This window comes from Myotis yumanensis, unplaced genomic scaffold, assembly GCF_028538775.1.
Source record: "Myotis yumanensis isolate MYYU_CA2020_CCGP unplaced genomic scaffold, mMyoYum1.0.hap1 SCAF_1, whole genome shotgun sequence".
Lineage (NCBI taxonomy): Eukaryota > Metazoa > Chordata > Mammalia > Chiroptera > Vespertilionidae > Myotis > Myotis yumanensis.
Window position 1 is genome coordinate 200,244,408 of NW_027223752.1, and position 21,663 is coordinate 200,266,070.

Genomic DNA, 21,663 nt, shown 5'->3' on the forward strand with positions numbered 1-21,663 from the left:
AAGCTATTTATAATTAATATATAATAAAAATCATAGACATTATATATTACTGAAGTATGTTGATTTGAATGTTGAATTTGTGTGTTTTTTCTAACTCTTTGTGTGTGTGTGTGTGTGTGTAACCTTTAGGTTTTTCTACATATAAAATCATGTGGAGTTTCCTCAAAAAATTAAAAATGGAACTGCCATTTGACGCAGTGATCCCACTTCTAGGAATATATCCTAAGTATCCCAGAACACCAATCACAAAAGATATATGTTTCCCCATATTCATAGCAGCACTATTTACAATAGCTAAGATCTGGAAATAGCCCAAGTGCTCATTATCAGATGAGTGGATAAAAAAGCTGTGGTACAGTCTTAACTGGTTTGGCTCAGTGGATAGAGCGTCGGCCTGCGGACTGAAGGGTCCCAGATTCGATTCTGGTCAAGGGCATGGACCTTGGTTTCAGGCACATCCCCAGTAGGGGGTACGCAGGAGGCAGCTGATCGGTGTTTCTAACTCTCTATCCTTCACCCTTTCTCTCTGTAAAAAAATCAATAAAATATATTTTTTTAAAAAGCTGTGGTACATTTATACTATGGAATACTATGCAGTTATAAAAAGGAAGGCTCTCTTACCTTTTGAGACAGCATATGAAAGGAACCTGGAGAATATTATGCTAAGTGAAATAAGCCAGTAAGAGAAAGACAAGTCTCATGTGATTTCACTTAGTTGTGCAATCTAATGAACAAAATAAACTGATGAACAAAATAGATCCAGAGACATGGAAGCCTACAACAGTCTGATGAAACTCAGAGGGAAGGTGGGGGTGGGCAGGAAGAGATTTTAAAAGAACTTGTATGCATATATGCATAACCCATGGACATGGACAATAGTGTGGTGAAGGCCTGAAGAGGGTACAGTAAGAGGGTAGAGGGGGTGAACTGGGGAAAAAAAAGATGACATGTGTAATAGTTTCAACAACAAAGATATATTTTTAAAAATCATGTCATCTAAAAACAGGGATAATAAATTTACATCTTCTTTTCCAATTTGGACACCTTTTTTTCTTGCCTAATTGCTCTAGCTATGACTTCCAGTACATGCTGAATAAATGTGGCCTGAGTGGGTATCTTTGATTTGTTCCAGATCTTAGATAAACATTTTTCAGTTTTTCCCCCTTGAGTATCATGTTAGATGCGGGCTTTCCATATTTGGTCTTTACTCTGTAAGGTAACTTCCTTCTATACTTAATTTGTTGACAGTTTGTATTACAAAAGGATGTTCAATATTGTCAAACATTTTTTTCTGCATTTTTGAAATGATCCTGTAATTTTTATCCTTTCATTGTGTTAATTTGTTTTATAATATTGATTGATTTGCATATGTTTACCCTCCTTGCACCCCAGACATAAATCCCACTTGATCATAGTGTATGATCCTTTCAATGTGCTGGTGAATTTGGTGTACTCATATTTTATTCAGGATTTTACATTTATATTCATCAGGGATATTGCTCTATTGTTTCCTATTTTAGAAGTGTCTTGGTCAGGCTTTTAGTATTGGGGTGATGCTGGCCTCATAAAATGCATTTGGAAGTGTTCTCTCTTCTATTTTGGGAAGAGTTAAGAAGTATTAGTATTAATTCTTTAAATGTTTGATAGAATTCACTTGTGAAGCTATCAACTTCTGGACTTTCCTTTGTTGGGAAATTTTTAATCACTTATTCAATTGCCTCATTTGTTGGTCTGTTCAGAATTTCTATTTCTTCATAATTCAGTCTTAGTAAGTTATATGTTTCTAGGAATATATCCATTTCTCCTAGGTTATCTAATTTATTGGTATATGATTGCTTTTAACACTTGGAGTGGGGGAAACGAGTTAAGCCGGCTCGCGTGAATTGCGTGTACTCCGCGGGAGCCGTCTTAACTCGGTTCATATAGATTTGCGGTGGAGTGCGGGAAACGTGTAAACTCGGGCCGATTGTAACTGCGTATTACCAAATATTTGTTTGTTTGCCGTTCACAAAGATACCTACCTGCGTATGCGAACCGTTTCATACCCATTGGGGTAATAGGTATCATAAAAATCCCTGATTTTGCGCGGGAAACCTAAATAATTGCCCGCGCCATCTTATATTTTGGCGGGAAATTCACCCCACACCGGAGTGTTAATAGTTCCTTAATGTCTTTTTAATTTCTGTGGTGTCATTTGTAATGTTTCTTTACTCATTCTGACTTTTGAGTCTTCTCTTTTTGTTCTTTGATTCGTCTACCTATGGGTTTGTCATTTATGTTTATCTTTAAAAAATAATTCAGTTTCATTAACTTTTTCATTGCTTTTTATTCTCCATTTCATTTGTTTCTTCTCTAAATTTATTATTCCCTTCCATCTGATCATCTTAAGCTTTAGTTTGTTCTTTTTCTAGTTTCTTGAGATGTAAGGTTAAATTGATTATTTGAAATCTTTCTTCTTTTTCAGTGTAGCTGTATTTACATTTTATTTCTATTGAATAGCTCTGGCCTAGAAAAATAGCTGAGACATAATTATTTTTAATATTTATTGTTTGATAAGAGCATGCTAATTATAGCCAGTCACTGCTCTAAAGGTTTTTACATTTTCTCTTTATAACTTTGTGACGAAGTTAATATATACTTTTTTAATTTTACAGATGAGAAAGCAGAGGAAAATGTTATTCAGTATGTGGACTTGGAATCATTGCTTAAGTGAGGAAAAAAGTAATCGCTGGGAATATATGCAACACATTTTACAAGTGGTACTTGTAGGTGGTTAGAGTAATTAGTAACTTTATTTAAAAATCTGTACTTTATGGCATTTTCCACTTTTGCAAAGATTATATGTTATTTAATGTTTTAAAACTATATTTTTTAAGAAATAAAGGAAAGCAATTACGAAGTATTGTTAGGAGCATGGAGACAACAGCTAAAGCAGAAAAATGTCTATAAAATTTAGGAATAGCCTCTAAATTAATCTTTTTTTCTAGTCCCCATATTATTAATCAATGCTAATAATAGTAATTGACACTTATCCTACAGTCACATATACTCAGTAAAATTTTAGCAATTTTAGCCAGGCTGATGTGGCTCAGTGATTGAGCATCCACCCATGAACCAGGTCACTGATTTCTAGTCTGGGCACATGCCTGGGGTTACTGGCTCTATCCCCAGTAGGGGACATGTTTGTCTCTCATCATTGTTGTTTCTATTTCTCTCTCCTTCTCCCTGAAATCAATAAAAAATATCTTTATTAAAAGAATTTTAGTAATTTTAGCTGTGCTGTTCTGTGAGGCCAATCTTCTTCCTCCTTGCTCTATAATGCTATTATAATAATCCTCACATACTAAATTTATACTACTTCCTTCTACTACCATGCTTTGGTTCTCTAATTGTAAATGAAAAAGAACCAAGATCAGAAACACACACACACACACACACACACACACACACACCCCAAAACACAACACCTAAAATTAAAACACTGGAGTCTGCAATTATATGGAACAGCGGTACTTTCTTCTCCTCTCTTCTCTCTCTCTCTCTCTCTCTCTCTCTCTCTCTCTCTCTCTAATGGCAAAATGTGTATCTTGATAAAACTACTCTGGCTTTTGATACTGTTGTGGAAAGGCCAAATATTATAGGCATGTCATTTGGGAAGCTTCACCAGGAAGCTAAAACTTTACACTCCCCAGGGAGCCACCGGTCCATTACCCATAGATCACTGCGGGGAGGTGGGGGTGGAGGATAGATGCATGCCCAGAAAAGCTGGGGTGACATTGCAAAAGTACTTGCCCAACAGTCACACCTGGGAACAGGTCTTTGGCCAGAATGGGTGTGGCCACTGCAAGAGAGAAATTTTGGATACTTAAATCCCTAAACAAAGGAGTTAGCCCTCTTGGCTCTTGGTGTGTTGTGCTTGACTCCTGACTTGTGGGGTTCTCCTGCTCCTGCTCCCCTGAATTCGCCCACATGGTGAACGTGGACCCCACACACAATAGACTAATTGACTGCAACTAGCCTGTCACTGGACTCATCTGCAACATGGAATGGAAACCCTGGCCACTGGCTCTGATTTTAGCTCTACTGACTCCCCAGCTACACTTCTTCCAGGACTGGATTAAGGGAAATGGGGCTTTGGAAACCCAGGGATGTAATTCCACAAAAATAAAAATCACTCATCCTCCCATGTGAGTCTCAGAAAATTCTTTTTCTCAAGAGGACTCCATCCATAGTACTCAGTGGAGAAAGAAATACCCCACTTCCACTGATAACACTTTGAAAGAAAAAGAATCCTCTTAGAAAATAATTCAATGATGATAATTTAAAAAGGGATATATATATATATATATATATATATATATATATATATATATAAGCTTCAGCTACCAAACAACTGGAACAACCAGAATGACCAGTATGACCAGTCTCTATGATGCACTGACCACCAGACACTCAATACAGGAGCTGCCCCCTGGTGGTCAGTGTGCTCCCAGAGCAGGAGAGCCACTCAGCTGACAGACCCGTCCTAGCGACCCACTAGCCCGGTGGCAGCCACTCCCTCAATAGTCCTGCAGGCCCAATTTCCAGAGAACAGGCCAGGCACCTATGGACCAGTGCCACTGGCATGATCCTGACTGCACCGCCAGCCTCCTAGAAGTCAGCCTCGGCCACTGTGGCCGCTTCCCCTCCCTAGACGCTCCGCAAGAAGAAAGGATAAAAAAGCGGCCACCAGGTGGCTCCTGACAACTGGTGCGAACATCAGTGGCATGGATCCAGATCCCAGGCTGGCAAGGTCGTCCCACCGCCCACCCGGAGGGCCAATTGCATCCCGGCCCCCAGCCCCCCCAAATCAGGACCCCACCTGTGCACGAATTCATGCACTGGACCTCTAATAGAGTTTTATAACAGAAAATGCATTTAACAACTCTTTTGCCACACAATTAAATCATCCTTCCATTAATAATTTCTTCTTATATTGGACTTTTAGCAACCTAAGAGTATATTAATCTCATTTTTTAAAGCATTCTTTGTTGGAATTGCTTTGGTGTTTCATATTTCCATAATCAACTCAGTATTCTCTTTGCTGCTTCCCATAAACTTACAAATGTTTATGGATGTGTCAATTAGTCCTTCTTTTGAATGTACACTCTTCTGTAAAGTATAATACATATTAAATAAAAAATAACATTGGTAAGGTTATTAGGCTGATATATCAATGACTGGCTTTGTCTGAGTTCCCTTTCTTCCTTCATTTCTTTCTTCCTTTCTTCCATCCTTCTTTCCTTCCTTTTTTTCTTTCCTATAAATAAATGCACACACTCATATTTATATATATGAATACATATACCTTCATACATATAAACATGTTTTTATATATACATATGTGTTGTAGAAAAACTTTTCTTGGACTAAAAAACGTTTATAAATGGTGTTATTTAAAAAGTAAATATAATCTTATCAAAAGCAATTTATTTCTACCTATGTCCAGCCAGTATCAATCACTTCTGTTTTCTTTGTTGAGTGAAAGAATGATCGGCTGCAGCTCGCCACACATCAGTTTCCTGAAATGAAACTTATTGTTAAGAACATGATGAATTTTTCCATTTTCTTGTGTCCAATCAGTCAGTTCATTGTGTGAGAGCACACCCCATAACTAAAGATGGCAGTTGTTTCTCTCGAGGTTTTCCCAGTAGCCTTGTGCTTTAATACAGCTGCTGCTTTGCATTTGAAAACTAAATCAGCCTCAATATTTCATAGTCTTTTTTATCTTGGTTTTTATGATAATGACACATTGGCTACAGAACTCTCCATTCAGAGAATCCAAATAGATTTTAGCACCTGTTAGCAGGTGTAGAAAAACAAGTGCATCATTTAAATATTTCCATTCTTTTAAAGTTGCTCATCTGTAATTAAAATCATTTTTTTCCATGAAAAACTGCTCTAGAAAATAAAGTCAATCCTCATGTATTTTTATTTCATTGTTATAGTCTGTGAATTGTTAGTTTCCTTTCTGTAAAATCTCCATCTAACCATCTCTAAAATAGAATGGGATAATTAAGAGTTTTGCTGAGTCCTCAAATGGACATTTCTGTAGTAACAAAAATATCACAAATTTCTTTATGATTTACTGTCACTCTTGTAGTCAACGATCACAAAATTTGGAGTATAAATGATGCTGTAATAACCTGGTTATTATTTCATGGGCGAGAAGGAGAGGGAAGACCAGATAGACACATGCCCAGGAAGGGCTGGGTGATGTGGGAAGGTGCTTGCCCATCAATCACACCTGGAAACAGGTAATTGGCCAGAATAGTCATGGCCACCACATGTGTGCAAAACATGAATATTTAAACTTCTAAACAAACATGCACGCTCTTTTGGTTTTTACTCTCTTTCTCGGGTGCACCAGGTCCCTGGCTGTCCTGTGGCAGGGGGATGTGATCCCCTGTGCCCACGTGGCTCACAGCCATGTGGGACTCCACAGTGGACTAATGGACTTTAATTGGCTGGGATGCTGAACTACACCCGGCTGCAGCATAGAACGGAAGCTCTGGACACTGGCCTGCTTTGGGCTCTGAGGAACTCCCAGCTGCACCTCCTTCGGGACTGGCTTGAGGGAAATGGGACTTTGGAACCCGAGGAATGTAACTTCATTCAAGAAAAGCCTTTTCCCACATCTAATCTTTCTATGGGGGCTTCTGAAATTCTTATTTCAGCGGTACCCCAAGAACCAACACGTAGCTCCCATGAGTGACGGGAAGCTTGATTCTCTGTTAAATAAGGAGCAAGCCCAAGTTTAGGACTCAGTTACCAGGGGATACAGAACACTGTGTTTTCTAGGTTTGTTGTTGTTGTTTTAATTCTGGAAAATGAAGTGGTTGGCCTTAGTGATCTCCATGGTTGTTGTTGAACCTAAGTTTCTACATGTCAGTGTAACTTCTTTATAAAACCTGTTCCATTAGACAAATTCATGGTATGTTATTAATCATGAAAGAACCCAAAAACAAAATTATAATGAAGTTATTAACTATAGAAACATCAAGGATGCTATTTTGATTTTCTTTGTTAATATTGGGTGAATAGTTCTTCACTGGAATTGCAGTTGCAAAAGTATATGTATATTTGCGTTTAAAATTATATACATTTAAATATATTTGATACATATTTCATCAATGAATTAATAAAACATTTTTTGCTCAAGAATTGTTTTTTAATACTTTTTTATTCATTTCAGAAAGGAAGGGAGAGTGAGAGGAAGAGAGAGAGATAGAAACATCAATGATGAAAGAGAATCATTTATTGGCTGCCTCCTGCATGCCCCACAGGGGATGGAGGCTGCAACTCGAGCATGTTCCCTGACCCTGAATCGAACTGTGACCTCTTGGTTCATAGGTCAATACTCAACCCCTGGGCCATGCCAGCCTGGCTCAAGAACTATTTATAGTATTTCTGTTTCTTTGTTTTCTAAGAAGTCATTTAAACACCCATGGTACATGAATCATTAGCACAGAAATCTGAACATCATATTTCTATTAACAAAAATAAAAATAAAAATCTCTCCATCTGTTAGATTATTGAAAATTGGGATTAGGGGTACAAGGTTTGGTTGCAGAGCAAAAACCTGACATTAAAATGTAAATGGATTTTGCCTGGGGCTGGGATGGATGGGGGTATAGGTATACCAGGACTAGAAAGAGATGAATACAAATTTTCTCCCTTTTCTTTCTTCTTTCTTCTGTCTCCTTTCTCTTTCTTTCATTCTTTCTTCCTTCCTTTCTTTCTCTCTTTCTTATGTTTAACTTATTGGCAACTTGACAGCAAATGTCAACTTCACAAGTACATATAAGGATGCATAGCTATGTTTTTGAAAAATGTTCTGATTTCATAAAGAATTTCTATTTGGGTCTTCATTTACCTTGCCTGAACACACCCTTCTGTTTGACATGTAACCTCCAGCTTGGGTTACACAATATGCTCCCATTTCACCTTGTCTTTCAGAGATTTTTACAAATTTTTAGGGCCCAGTTCTCAGCTTTGATCCCTCATTCCACACTTTCTCTGAAAGATAGTCCATTAATTCCCATAGCCTTAATTGCTAATACTTATAGAACAGTCCAAATCTTGCATAGTACTCAGACTTTAAATGTTTGTATGTACCTTAACTCTTTGTGGCTGATTTCAGAGTAAATTTGATTACAAAGTGTATTTAAGTTTCCTTTTTTACAAAATAGAAAAAAAGAGTGTATTTGCAGTATACTTTTAAATCTTAGGACAAAAATGATACAACGTTTGAGAATGGTTAAAAGAGCCGTGGATATTATCCTGGAGAAAAACAAAAGATTTCCAGAGATATGAGAGTAACCGTCAAACAATTTAAGGTAGAGATTCTAAGAATGGGGATATGCCTACATTTTTCATAAAATATTTTATAATCTGGAAATAGGTAAAGAAGTATTTCCAAACTAGTAATTTTTAAATAATATTACTCATTGTGAAGTTCAAGGTGTTATTAAAATGATTCAGAAGATTTTTTGTTGTTCTTGTTTATTGAAAATTTGAGATACCTGTCATGTTATTGGAAGAACTTGAATTTTTCTCCATGTCATGCAAGTTTCTACCTAAAACCTTTGCTTGTGAGTTACAGTGAGTCAAAATTTTTATAAGCAAAAGAATAAATTGTTATACAGTTATGTAATTTTTTTCTACCCAAGTGGATAAGGAAGGAAAGCTTAACCTACATTTAATGTATTATAGAAAGAGGACATCTATGAAACAAGTACTAAATGGTTATTTTTGTCTTCATGTTTATAATTCCATGTTTGGGCAAGACAAATAAGAGAAAGATATATTGTGGAAGAGATACTAGTGTTGCAATATATAAAACCTTTTCTAATACAGAGGAAGTATCTTACAGGTCTAAGAATCTGATATGTCATTCTTAAAAGCCCAGTGGCCCAGCTGCCTCCTTCCTATCAGGTTTTACTAGTGCTCTGATTGGCAAAAGGGCTCTGTTACATGCTGTGACATCCCAGGTCTGTAACCCTTGGCGAGCCCAGGGAAGAATCATGGCTGGCATCACATAGCCAGTCTCCATGGGATGTGACTGCTGGGAGTGTGGTATCTGTGGCTCTGATCTGACTTTCAAGCTGATTGGAAAAAAAGAAAAAGAAAGAAAGAAAGCCCAATGGATTATACTGTATGTCCTTTCCATTTTATATTATTGAGTGCTTATTTAAAGCTAGATTTTGTATTTGGCACTTAAATAATGAAAGAGAAATAAAATATAGACTCTGCCCTATAAGAATTCATGAAGAAATTGGTAGGAGGCAAGATGAATGAAAATTTACCATGCAAAGAGACAAATTTACTTTTTTAATGGATTTAAATGCAGTATAAATTATAGTTATTTTTCATATATAGTCTCCCATATAAGTGCACACATATGAATTCTGACTATGGGTTGTGTGTGTGTACGGGTGTGTGTGTGTGTGTGTGTGTGTGTGTGTAGGAAGGGTCATAATGTAGATATAGTTATAAAATTAGTGTAAAGGTATGCTGAGCTAGGATTTTACAGTAGCTATAAGTTTACATCCCCTTTGATTCCCTGTTCCTAATGAAAATGAGTTAGATGACAGTTGAAATCTAAAACCCAGATTAGCCTGAGAGTTAACTTTTCTTTTTCCTGCAACCCTACAAAAATACTGAAATAATATTATGAACATCTTAGAGGATATAAAAATAATTATGGTTATGAGTTTAAGAATATTTTACAATAGGATTAAAAGTCGTAGGTATAATGAATTAATTCATAGTGTTGAGTTTCAGAATAAGTTTAAGTAAAAGAATCATGATATTGTGTACTTGTTATACAGTTTTGCATATATTTTAATATTTGAAGAATTTAAAATAATTAGTCTATATATGTATAGATACATACAGATATGTATATGAGATTTGTATTTTAAGGTAATTTAGTTTATTTTTAACAATCTTTAAGTTACAAAAATGGCTTTCAAAATTTAATGTAATAAATTGAGAAATTGGTACAAATAGTGGCAAGTTGTTTTATATAGAAATTTTATTATAAATTATATTAAGTTTATCTGACTGTGACAAATAATCAACATAACTGTTAGTTAATAAATATTTTTAATTTTTATTTATATCAATAATAGAGGAATATGCAAATTGTTCAGGATGCCATCACAGTAACAGTAATGATCAAACAGCAAGCTGCATGGGACAACAAGGCCAGCTGAGGGGGTTAGTGAGGGACGACCAAATGACTGAACAGCCTTTTGTGCACCGGGCCTCTAGTCTCATATAAGAACCCAAGAGGTTTTATTAAGGACCAATTACAAAATCAAAGTGAAAAAACACATTTATAATTTTAACAAGGTAAAAACCAAGATTAATTATAATAGTGCTGTACCAGAGAATGATGAACATAATTTTATCATATTTCAGGTGAAATTTGTAGTGAATGCATGTAATGCCACTGAATGGTACACTTAAAAGTGAATAAAATGACAAAATTTATGTTATGTATTTTTTACCAAAACAAAAATTAAAATCTAGTTCTGTTGAAAATTGGCCTCACTTGAGCCTTTGTATTAAAGTCACTAAATTCATCCCATTCCAAGATCTGGGATGATTTGCAGCCTCAGAGTTTCTGAAGCTAATATAATATTGAATGTCAACTGTAATTGAAAAACAAGAATAACTTTTAAAAACTCTAACTGAAAAAAAATTCTGTCAATTTAAAAATATTACATCCTGCAAAAGTATCCTTCAAGAATGTAAATGAAATAAAGATGTTTTCAGATAAAATTTATTGACACCAGAGAGTAATAAAAAAAATGATAAAAGAAAGTTTTTTAGGCTGAAAGGAAATGAAATGAGAATATTCAGGAAGGAATTAAAGGGGCCAGAAATGTAAAAGAAGATGTTTTCTATTGTCTTTAAAGTACATTATGGTTTACTTATTAAGGAAACATAATAATATCTTGTAAAGATTGTAATACATATTGTGATTATATCATTAAGAATGGGAAATGGACCAAAATACTGTAATATTTCTTTATTTTACTTACACAGATACAATATTACACATAAGTAGAATATCCTGAGGGCATGTACAAATAATTGCAATAATAATTTTTATTTGTATTAATGAGTTAGATGAATATATATGTGGATACTAGAGGCCCAGTGCATGAAATTCATGCACTGGCAGAGGCGGGGGAGTCCCCTCTGCCTGGCCTGCGCCCTCTCGCAGTCCAGGACTCCTTGGGGGATGTCTACCTGCTGGCTTAAGCCTGCTCCCCTCTCGCAGTCTGGGAGCCCTCACTCCTTACCATTCGCCTGCTTGCTTCTCCTTACTGCTTGGCTCGCTGCTCCTTAGTACTGCTGCAGAGGCAGGGAAGGCTCCCGCCACTACCGCTGCACTCGTCAGCCATGAGCCTGGCTCCTGGCTGAGTGGCACTCCCCCTGTGGGAGAGCACTGACCACTAGGGGGAAGCTCCTGCATTGAGCGTCTGCCCCTGGTGGTCAGTGCGCATCATAGTGACCGGTCATTCTGGTCATTCTGCTGCAACAGTCGCTTAGGCTTTTATTATATAGATATATAATATGATTCATATTGGAATAATTAGGTAAATGATGCACCTTAAACTGTAGGTGGTACAAATGGAAAACTATCTCTCAGAAAGATTTTCAATGGGAACACCCATAAAACAAAATCCCTTCATAGCACTGCCACAATGACACATCATGTAACATTACACAGAAAAGTTGTGTAAAAATGCTGGACCTCAGTGTATGAATTGTAAAGATATTAGAACATTACATGATGTAACCAGTTAGGAGAATATCAATTATGACTTTGTAATGACTATATAAATGATATTGAAAGGAGTTTTTAGGGGTAAAATAGGCAGGTTTAGGGAGTTTTGGAAATAAAGAGGGTTCATGGGGGGCTGGGAGTTGCCAAAAGGCAAACATTCACAAAGAACTAAGGCACCACAGCCTAAAGGGAGAGGAATATACCCATTTACAGGAGATAAGGGGAAAGCCCCATGGAGTAGAAAAACAAAATGGAGAGCAGGAGGAGGACCCTATGTGGGGTGTGAGCTCTGAAGCCACCATAGTGACCAATCAGAGGGGATATCAGGACCCAAAGAACTGCAGCCTTTATAAACCTTAGAAAAGAGGGACTTAGTGGGTCTCTCTCCCCCTCCCCACCCAGGAGTCTGCTTTTTTCCCAATAAATTTCAACCTTTTCCTAGGATACCTTTTGTCCGTGGCTTCATTCTTCACCTGGACAAGAACCTGGGAAATCACCTTTGCATCCTACCCAGAGGAAAACAACACATTTCAGTTTAATTTCCGAATTTCAATATAGTTAGGTATGAATCTTTTAAATAAATAAAAGTGTAGTAAAAAGATATAAGGATGCTCTGTTATCCATGGAAGTGGGGTTCTTGGGGTTTCTTGAGGAAATGAATTTACTGAGGCCTCCTTGGGAGGGTGGGATTTCATAGAAAGCTTTATTAATGATGTAAAATTAAGGGAGTTCTCCTTCAAAATCCCATCTCTGTCCATCTTGTCATGGAGAAAGTCCAACTGTGTCTTCAGCAAGGCCAGAATAAAGGCCCCTGCCCATAGTTCCTGCTCCATATTAAAGACCAGTCCATTGCATCTGGGGTCCATCCACACGGCCACGGGCCATGCAGCTGCTTAAGGCCACATGGCTCTGGAGAGAGAACAGGCAAACACATGGATGAGTGTGGGTCATAGAGCAAGAGAGAGCAAGAGCAAACAAGAGAAAGAAGAGAAAACAAGAGAGAGGGAGCTCTTGGTTTTGCCCAGGACAAGAGAGAGAGAGCTTGATTTTACCAAGGAGCTTCTTCAAACTAATCAATAACTTTCCAAGGTTCTATGCTCTTATGATGGGGTCCACCCCATAGCCAATCCGTTCCCCAGGCTAGACTGACAGGCAAGCACCTCCCCTGTGCCACCTCTCCTTCCATTGTGCTTGTGCCTATTTCCCCTTTCTCCCTCCAATAATCCATACGTGAAGGGGGAAGGAAGGGTGTTAATCCCCTGGGAAGAACTATGTTATGGAAAGCTGTAGCTTTCCGGTGTAACAAAAAGGCTTAGGCTTCCCAGCTGAATATGTTCATCAATGTCTGACTCTCCCTTTTCTCTCTTCCTATTAACTAGCTAATCATGACGATCATGATACTGTTATAATAATCGAATTATTATTAAACAGGAGAGGAGTAAAGTGAAGACTAGATAGTATAAGCATGCCCTTTAGAGTTTTGCTAATTTAACACTCTCCAAGTCTGTTCCTTGCTGATCAATGGGGGAAGGAACTGGACAGAGACAGTTTAGAAACATTCCCAGTGAGGTCTAAGTGATGTGGGCAGGGGCCTTCCTGCCTGTCGGTCACATCCAGAAGACAGTCAGTGGCCAGAATAGGCGTGCCCACCATAAGGGCACAAAACCTGAATATTTAAACTTCTGAACAAAGGAGCACGCCCTCTTGGCTCTTGGTCCTTGGAACTCTTGGGACCCCTGTTGCAGGGGGGCATGTGCCCTTGCATTCGCCCAAATGGCTCATGGCCCTGTGGGATGCACACAATGGACTGATGGACCTCAGTTAGTCTAATTCTGGACTGGACCTGGCTGCAACATGAAGCAGAAGGTCTGACACCGGCCTTGCTTTTGGCTCTACTGGAACCCCAGATGCACCTCTTTCAGGACTGGGTTAAAGGACATGGGACTTTACAACCCTAGGAATGTAACTCCATGCAAATAATTCTTTTACCATGTCTCATTTTCCCATGGGGGCTTCTGAAAATGCTTATGAAATAGGAATTTTTAGGGGTAAAATAGGCAGGTTTAGGGAATTTTTAAAATTAAGGCGGTCCATGGAAAAAGCACAGGCTGCAAAGAGGCAGAAGTTACATTTTCATAAGACAAGGGAGTTGAGAGAGGCAGAAGTTACATTTTCATAAGATAAGGGAACTGGGAGTAGCAAAAGTTCTATATTTACAAAATAAAGAGGGAGGGCCTCACATGTCCCATGTGAGGTTTGATCTTTGAGCTCAGGAGTTGCTATAGTGAACAAATCAAAGGGGAATAGTGGCCAATTGGAGGAGATATCGAGGCACAAAAACTTCAACCTTCATAAACCTGGGAAAAAGGAACTCGGTGTGATGCTTTCCCCCTCCCCACGTGGGAGTCTGTGCTGTGAGATTCTTTTCCCTTCCCCATGTGGGAGACTGTACTTGTTCCTCAATAAATTTCCACCTTTACTATATCATCTTATGTCCATGGTTTCATTATTTGACTCTGATGGACACAGACCCCTGGACAAGCCATCCTGCCCAGGGGAGTTTGTTCCAGTCCAAAAAATCCCATATCACTTATTTCAGCAGTACCCCCAAGAACACCACTCCCACTATGTCTGGGAAATCTGGCCCACTGATTTCTCTAGTAATAATAACACTTCCAATAATCACTGGTTAAGTACATATAAATATATATGGGATATGTGTGTGTATGTATGTACACTGGTTGCAAATAAATGGTTACATGTATACTCTTATAAACATTATATTACATAATAGTTCCAATAGTTATATATACTATTATACATAATATAGTAAATATAAGCTATTCATAATATAATATAATATAATATAATATAATATAATATAATATAGTATAATATAATAAATATAATATAATATGCTTGTACTTAGTGGTTGTGTCTGGTGAGGGAAAGAACATTACAACCACATCACATTCAAATTTAAATGAGGCCAATGTCCCAGATGCTAAGGTTAGGAGGGCACACCAATCAACACAGCTGCAATGTTTTACTCTAATTTTCATCTCTGTTGCTCTTTTATAAGGAATCCACATGCTGTGAGAAAGAAACAGATGATTTCAAATCTACTAATTATTATCATGATGTTATTAATTTAGACCAAGATAATAATAAGATAGTGTTTGTGAAGAAAGACTTCATTATGGAATTAATTGCTTTGATTGGGGTCAACACAGGAGAAAAAGATTTGAATAGCACTTAAGAAACAATTATTTTGATGGTTATTCAGAAGGTAAAGTCATGCAAATTTAAAGAAAGCATTTTTCAATTTACAATCAGATGCTAAGTTCTCTGATAAACCCTTCTTGTTCATCAGAAAATTAAAATCATTGAATTGAAGAAGATCTGGATAAGGATGTATTAATGATGTATTCTGTAAATGTTCAAATTATTCTTGGCTTGAATTTTGAATTTATTTTATGGAAACAAAAAATGGCTTTACAAAGTCAATTTTTATCTTAACATTGATATTGTGGGCTCCCCCCGAAAATAGATGTTGATAGAAGTAGATTATAGTTATCTTTATAAATTTACTGCTACTCTTTTTATACTCATGGTTCTTAAGACATATGAAATGAGGAACTTCTCTAACACCTGCTTCCAATTCATTGATTAAAAATGCAACTTAATTCTTTTGTTTTGCTGTTATTTATTATTTTTAGTGCATTTGCCTCTTTGGTTAACGTGTAAACTCAATTTGAGTGAAAATGAAAGGAGTTTTGGGGGTGAAATAGGGAGGTTTAGGAAATTTTAAGAATTAAGGGTTCATAGAAAAAACACAGGTCTGCAGAGCAGAGGTTACACTTCCATAAGACAATACATAGTTCTCAACCTTGGCTGCACATTAGAATCACCTGGGAATCTTTTTAAAATCCTGATTTCTGGGCCTCATCCTCCGGAAATTCTGTTTCTTTGTTACTAATGCTGTGTCCCCACCCCATAACAAAGAAACAGAATTTCTGGAGGATGAGGCCCAGAAATCAGGATTTTAAAAAGATTCCCAGGTGATTCTAATGTGCAGCCAAGGTTGAGAACCACTGCCATAAGACAAGGGAGCTGGGAGAAGGTACATTTCCATAAGACAAGGGAGAGGCAACAGTTACATTTACATAAGATAAGGGAACTGGGAGTAACAAAAAGTCTATATTTACAAAATAAAGAGAAGGAAGCCCATCATTCAGATGGAAAAGAAGAGGGCCCAGAGGGAATAGGGGGACAATGGGGAAAGAGGGGGAAGAACCTCACATGTCCTATGTGAGGTTCAACCTTTGAGCCCAGGAGTTACTATAGTAACCAACTTGAAGAGGTGTATTGACCAATCAGAGGGGATGTCAGGCACCAGGATCTGCAGCCTTTATAAGCCATGGGGAAGAGGAACCCAATGGAACTCTTCTCCCTCCCTCTCCCCATGTGGGAGTCTGTACTTGTTCTTCAATAAATTTCCACCTTTGCTATACCACTTTCTGTCTGTGGATTTATTCTTCGATTCCAGTGGACAAAGAATCCGGGTTCCAGTCTAAAAATTTGGTATCACTAGGGCCCTCAGCAGACTGCTCAGGCTCCAAAGGACTATGAAGCAGAAGCTCTGGGCCTCTGGGCACTGGCCTTGGCCTTGTTGAAGACACTGTGGTACTTTTTCCATGGCAGGACTGAGGGAGATGGGACATTGGGAAGCCGGAAGAGCTCTTTTGATCTCACATCACAAAGAAATTATGCCACTGCACCACATCTCCCATGTGCAGATCCTTCACATGCTTTTCTTGCCATCCCCTGGAGAGCCTGGGTTTCCCATCAGCAGTAACCAGAGAGTGTTCTGAGAAGACATAGGGAATCTGCATATGCCAAAATTCCTTGGGGAATAATCTTATCCAAAGAAATGAGTCTTATGTACTAATCACATTTAGCCAAAAGTACAAAGTCAAAAATGGGCTAATGGATACAGAGATTCATATAAATTACACGGGATTGGTTGAAAGAAAAATGGAAAACACTTATTGTTTTCTCAGGCTGCCAAAGAAATGGTTCCACCAGGTAAATTAGCAATGAGATGCTAGGCATAAATACTAGCTTTAGAGGGTGCAATATGTAACTAACTACTAATATGGTTTCTAACCTTCTTTATATTGCCTAATGATATTTTACTAGAGGCCTGATGCACAGAATTTGTGCACTCAGGGGGGGTCTCTCAGCCCGGCCTGCACCCTCTCCCAGGCTGGGAGCCCTCGGGGAGCAGGCCTAAGCCAGCAGTTGGACATCCTTAGCACTGCAGTGGAGGCAGGAGAGGCTCCCGCCACTGCCGCTGCACTTGCCCAGCTTCTGGCTGTCAGTGCTCCCCCTGTGGGAGTGCACTGACCACCAGGGGGTAACTCCTGTATTGAGCGCTTGCCTCCTAGTGGTCAGTGTGTGTCATAGCGACCAATTGTTCCTCCGTTTGGTCGATTTGCATATTAGTCTTTTATTGTGTAGGATTATATACTTGTCTATTGTTTTGTGTCATATCATCTTCAGTGTATTATGCAATTGTATTGTTCAGAGCCCCAAGTCAATTACTGTAAAGATTTTAGTAGAATGAGCTGTTGAATATAATAATCATCCTATATAATAAAAGGCTAATATGCAAATTGACCGGGGAAACAATGGGTTGCTATGACGCACACTGACCACCAGGGTGCAGACCTCAATGCAGGAGCTTCCCCATGGTGGTCAGTGCGCTCCCACAGGAGGAGCGCTGCTCAGCCAGAAGCCGGATTCACGACTGGAGAGAGCAGTGGCAGTGGCAAGGACCTCTCCTGCCTCTGCGGCAGGGCTAAGGATGTCTGACTGCCAGCTTAGGCCCGTTCCCCACAGGGAGCGGGCCTAAACTGTCAGTCAAATATCCCCTGAGGGCTCCTGAACTGCAAGAGGGCGCAGGCCAGGCTGAGGCACCCCCCACCGAGTGCACAATTTTTGTACACCGGGCCTCTAGTTTATCAGTAAAATAAAAATATATAAAAATGAGCATTTAAACTAAAAGGAAAATTATAAAAAGGAATAGAAATGATTAATAACCTCAAATAACAGACATCATTTCAATCAAAGAAATACAAATTAAATAATTATAAGATGTTTGTTTTAATATATTAAATTATAAGTGCCATTTTTACTACCTAGAAAGGGTAGAAATGGCAGGATTTTGAGGCAGACTAACAGAATAATCACTTTGAATTCAATTCCATCCAATAGAAATGGAGTACCCATTAAACTAATTGTGAGTGAAAACTCAATATTTTGTTTCTCATTAAAACATTAGCATTAAACAAATACTATAAAAAAGAAAAATTTATTTAAAACACTGAAATTATGGCTTTACAATGGGGTTTTCAAAATCCCAACTAACTTCATGAGAGATTAATGAAAGCTCATATGATTGAACTTCATTCCACACCCCCACCCCCCAACACACACACCTTTTCACTTTTAGAATTTAATTTAGTCCCTGGCATAAACTAAGCATCAAATAACTATTGAGTAAATAAATTAATACTTTGAGTCAGTTCTCTCCCTTTTAATTAGAATTTGACAAAATTTAATGCAAATCATTTAACTTACAAGGTTCCCTCAAGAATCAGATGCAAATGTTTACTTGAATTAAATATTTAAGATAAAAAATTAATGTTTTATACATAGGGACAAAATTAGAAATTAATATTTTATATATTTGGATAACATTTAATGCTTAAATTAATATTTAATATGTTTATATTATAAATTATATAATGTTAAATAAAATAAAATTTTAATACTTTATATACAAAAATAGAAATGCATCTTCTTAGGGGAAAAAACAGAACACTACAAACCCCAAATATAATCTAGACTACGACATAGACTGTGAAATTATTTGTAATTTTATTTTAAGGATTACAAAAGATAACATCCTCATTAGTTGAATAAGTACTTACTGAGAACCTTCTCAGTGCCAAACACTTTTCTACACATTGAAATATATTTTTGAACCCAAACAGGTATTTCCACACACCTAGTGCTAAATTTTCAGTATATTGGGATAAATTAAAAATATTTATCTGTGTTTAATGGTGATAAAGTTGTTCTTTTTTTTTTTAATTATGGTAAGATAAAGGTTTAAAAGAGTTTTGACAGATGGGTGTTGATATTTCTCCTAGGCATGTATCTAACAGTGGCATTTCTATGTCTAATGTTAACTCTATATTCATTTCTGGAAATGCTAGGCTGTTTTCCAAAGCAGGTGCATATTACATTTCCAACAGCATTGTGTGAGAATTCTAATTTCTCCATATCCTTCCCAATAGTTATTATAAGACTTTTTCATTCTAGCCTTCCTAGGTAGTATAAGTGTTATGACATTGTGGTTTGATATGAATTTTCTTGATGGCTAGTGATATTGATCATCCTTTTATGTTCTTACTGGCCCTTTATGCATTTATTTAGATAAGAAAGTGTATCTGAATTATTTTCTCATTTTTTAAATTACACTTTACTTTTATGTTGTGTTATAGGAGTTATTATATATTGTAGGCATAAATCCTTTTCACATATTTGAAAATATTTTCTCCTATTCTGGGATTGTCTTTGAACTTTTTTGGTGGTGTTCTTTGAAGCATTTTATTTTTTAATTCTTACGAAGTTTAATTTATCATTTTTTTTCTTTTTTGTAGTGTGCTTTCTTGATCTAAGAATCATTTGCCAAACATGAGATCATGAAGACTTAAACTTTTGTCTTATTCTAAGAGTTTTATAATTTTAATTCTTGGCCTTTGATTCATTTTGAGTTAATTTTTGTATATGATGTGAGGTAAGGGTCCAATTTCATTCTTTTGCATGTGGCTATTCAGTTATCCTACAGTGTAGGAATTACACCATTTGTTGAAAGGACTATTATTTCCTCATTGAATACTCATGGAACCTTGTTAAAAACCAATTAATAGGTGTATGGTTTATTTCTGGACTCTTAATTTTATTCCATTGATATATCTTATCTAATAAAAGATAAACATGTAAATTGACCATACCTTCGCTATAATCACAAGCCATGAACACCAGCCAATCAGAGCGACTCTATACAAATTAACCCAACTGCTGGCAGCCGGCAGTCACGGAGCTGGAGCAAGCAGGAGCCTTGGTTACCCTGGCAATGGAGGAAGCCAAGCTTCCTGCCTGCGATGGCTGGCTGTCAGCTCTGCTCAAGGCATCAAAGTTTCAATTATAGCAGATAAATAAACCCCAGATACCTGCTTCCAGCCAGCCTCCACTGGGAGCTTGGGTGGCTGAGGGGCTTAGCCAGCCTGCAAACAGCCATTAGCCCCTCACCCAGGATGGCCACACTCTCATAGGGTGAGAGTCCCCACTGGGGGGCTTGGCCAGCCTGCAAACAGCCATCTGCCCCTCACCCAGACTGGCCAGGCACCCTAGCAGTACCCCCCACCCTGAAGGGGCTATGGCCAGCCTGAAAACAGCCATCAGCCCCTCACCCAGCCTAGCCACACCCTCATGGGGTGAGGGTCTCTACTAGGGGGCTTGGCCAGCCTGCAAACAGCCATCAGCCCCTCACCCAGGCTGGCGAGGCACCCCAGGGGGGACCCCCACTCTGAAGGGGTTCTGGCCAGCCTGAAAACAGCCATCAGCCACTCACCCAGGCTGGCCAGGCATCACAGTGGGGACCCCCACCCTAAAGGGGCTGTGGCCAGCCTGCAAACAGCCATCAGCCCCTCACCGAGGCTGTCAAGGCATCCCAGCAGGGACCCCCACCCTGATCCGGAACACCCTTCAGGGCAAACCAGCTGGCCCCCACCCATGCACCAGGCCTCTATCCTATATAAGATAAGGGTAATATGCAAATTGACCCTAACAGCAGAATGACTGGGAATGACTGGTCACTATGACACACACTGACCACTAGGGGGCAGACGCTCAATGCAGGAGCTACCCTCTGGTGGTCAATGTGCTCCTACATGGGGAGCTCTGCTCAGCCATAAGCCAGGCTGATGGCTGCCAGTACAGCGGTGGTGATGGGAGCCTCTCCTGCCTCCTCAGCAGTGCTAAGGATGTCTGACTGCAGCTTAGGTCTGCTCCCCGCTGGCAAGTGGACATCTCCCAAGGGCTGCCAGGCTACCAGAGGGATGTCTGATTGCCAGCTTTGGCCCAATCCCCCAGGGAGCAGACCTAAGCCAGCAGGTGGTCATCCCCCGAAGGGTCCCAGACTGTGAGAGGGCACAGGCCGGGCTGAGGGACGCCCCCCCCCCCCGGAAAAGTGCACAAATTTTTGTGCACCGGGTCTCTAGTTTATAGTAATACTAGACAAATATGCAAATTGTCTAGGTTCCTGTCATAGTAACAGTAACGACCGAACAGCAGGCTGCATGGGGCGATCAGGCCAGTGGGGGGTGGTTAGTGAGGGACAACCAAATGACTGAACAGCAGGCTGTGTGGGGTGACTAGGCTGGCAGGGTGCCAGTAAGGGGCAACCAGGCCAGCAGGGGGAGCAGTTGGCAGCAACCAAGCCAGCAGGGGTGGGAGGGGGCAGTTAGGGGTGATCAGGCTGGCTGGAGGGGCAGGGTGGGGGCAATCAGGCAGGCAGGCAGGCAGGCAGGCAGGCAGGTGAGCAGTTAGGAGCCAGTGGTCCCAGATTGTGGGAGGGATGTCTGACTGCTGGTTTAAGCTTGATCCCCGGATTGAAGAGTGTGCAGGCTGGGCTAAGGGGACCCCCCAATGCACAAATTTTGTGCACCGGGTCTCTAGTCATA

The 21,663-nt window shown here is 39.0% G+C and overlaps 1 non-coding gene across 1 annotated transcript; it reads left to right on the forward strand.

Annotated features, from left to right (window-relative positions):
* Nucleotides 1-8,912: 8,912 nt before the first annotated feature.
* Nucleotides 8,913-9,150, forward strand: LOC139001424 (small Cajal body-specific RNA 6). The gene has a single exon (XR_011470011.1). It is a non-coding gene; the product is annotated as a small Cajal body-specific RNA 6 (non-coding RNA).
* The last annotated feature ends 12,513 nt before the right edge of the window (nt 9,151-21,663 follow it).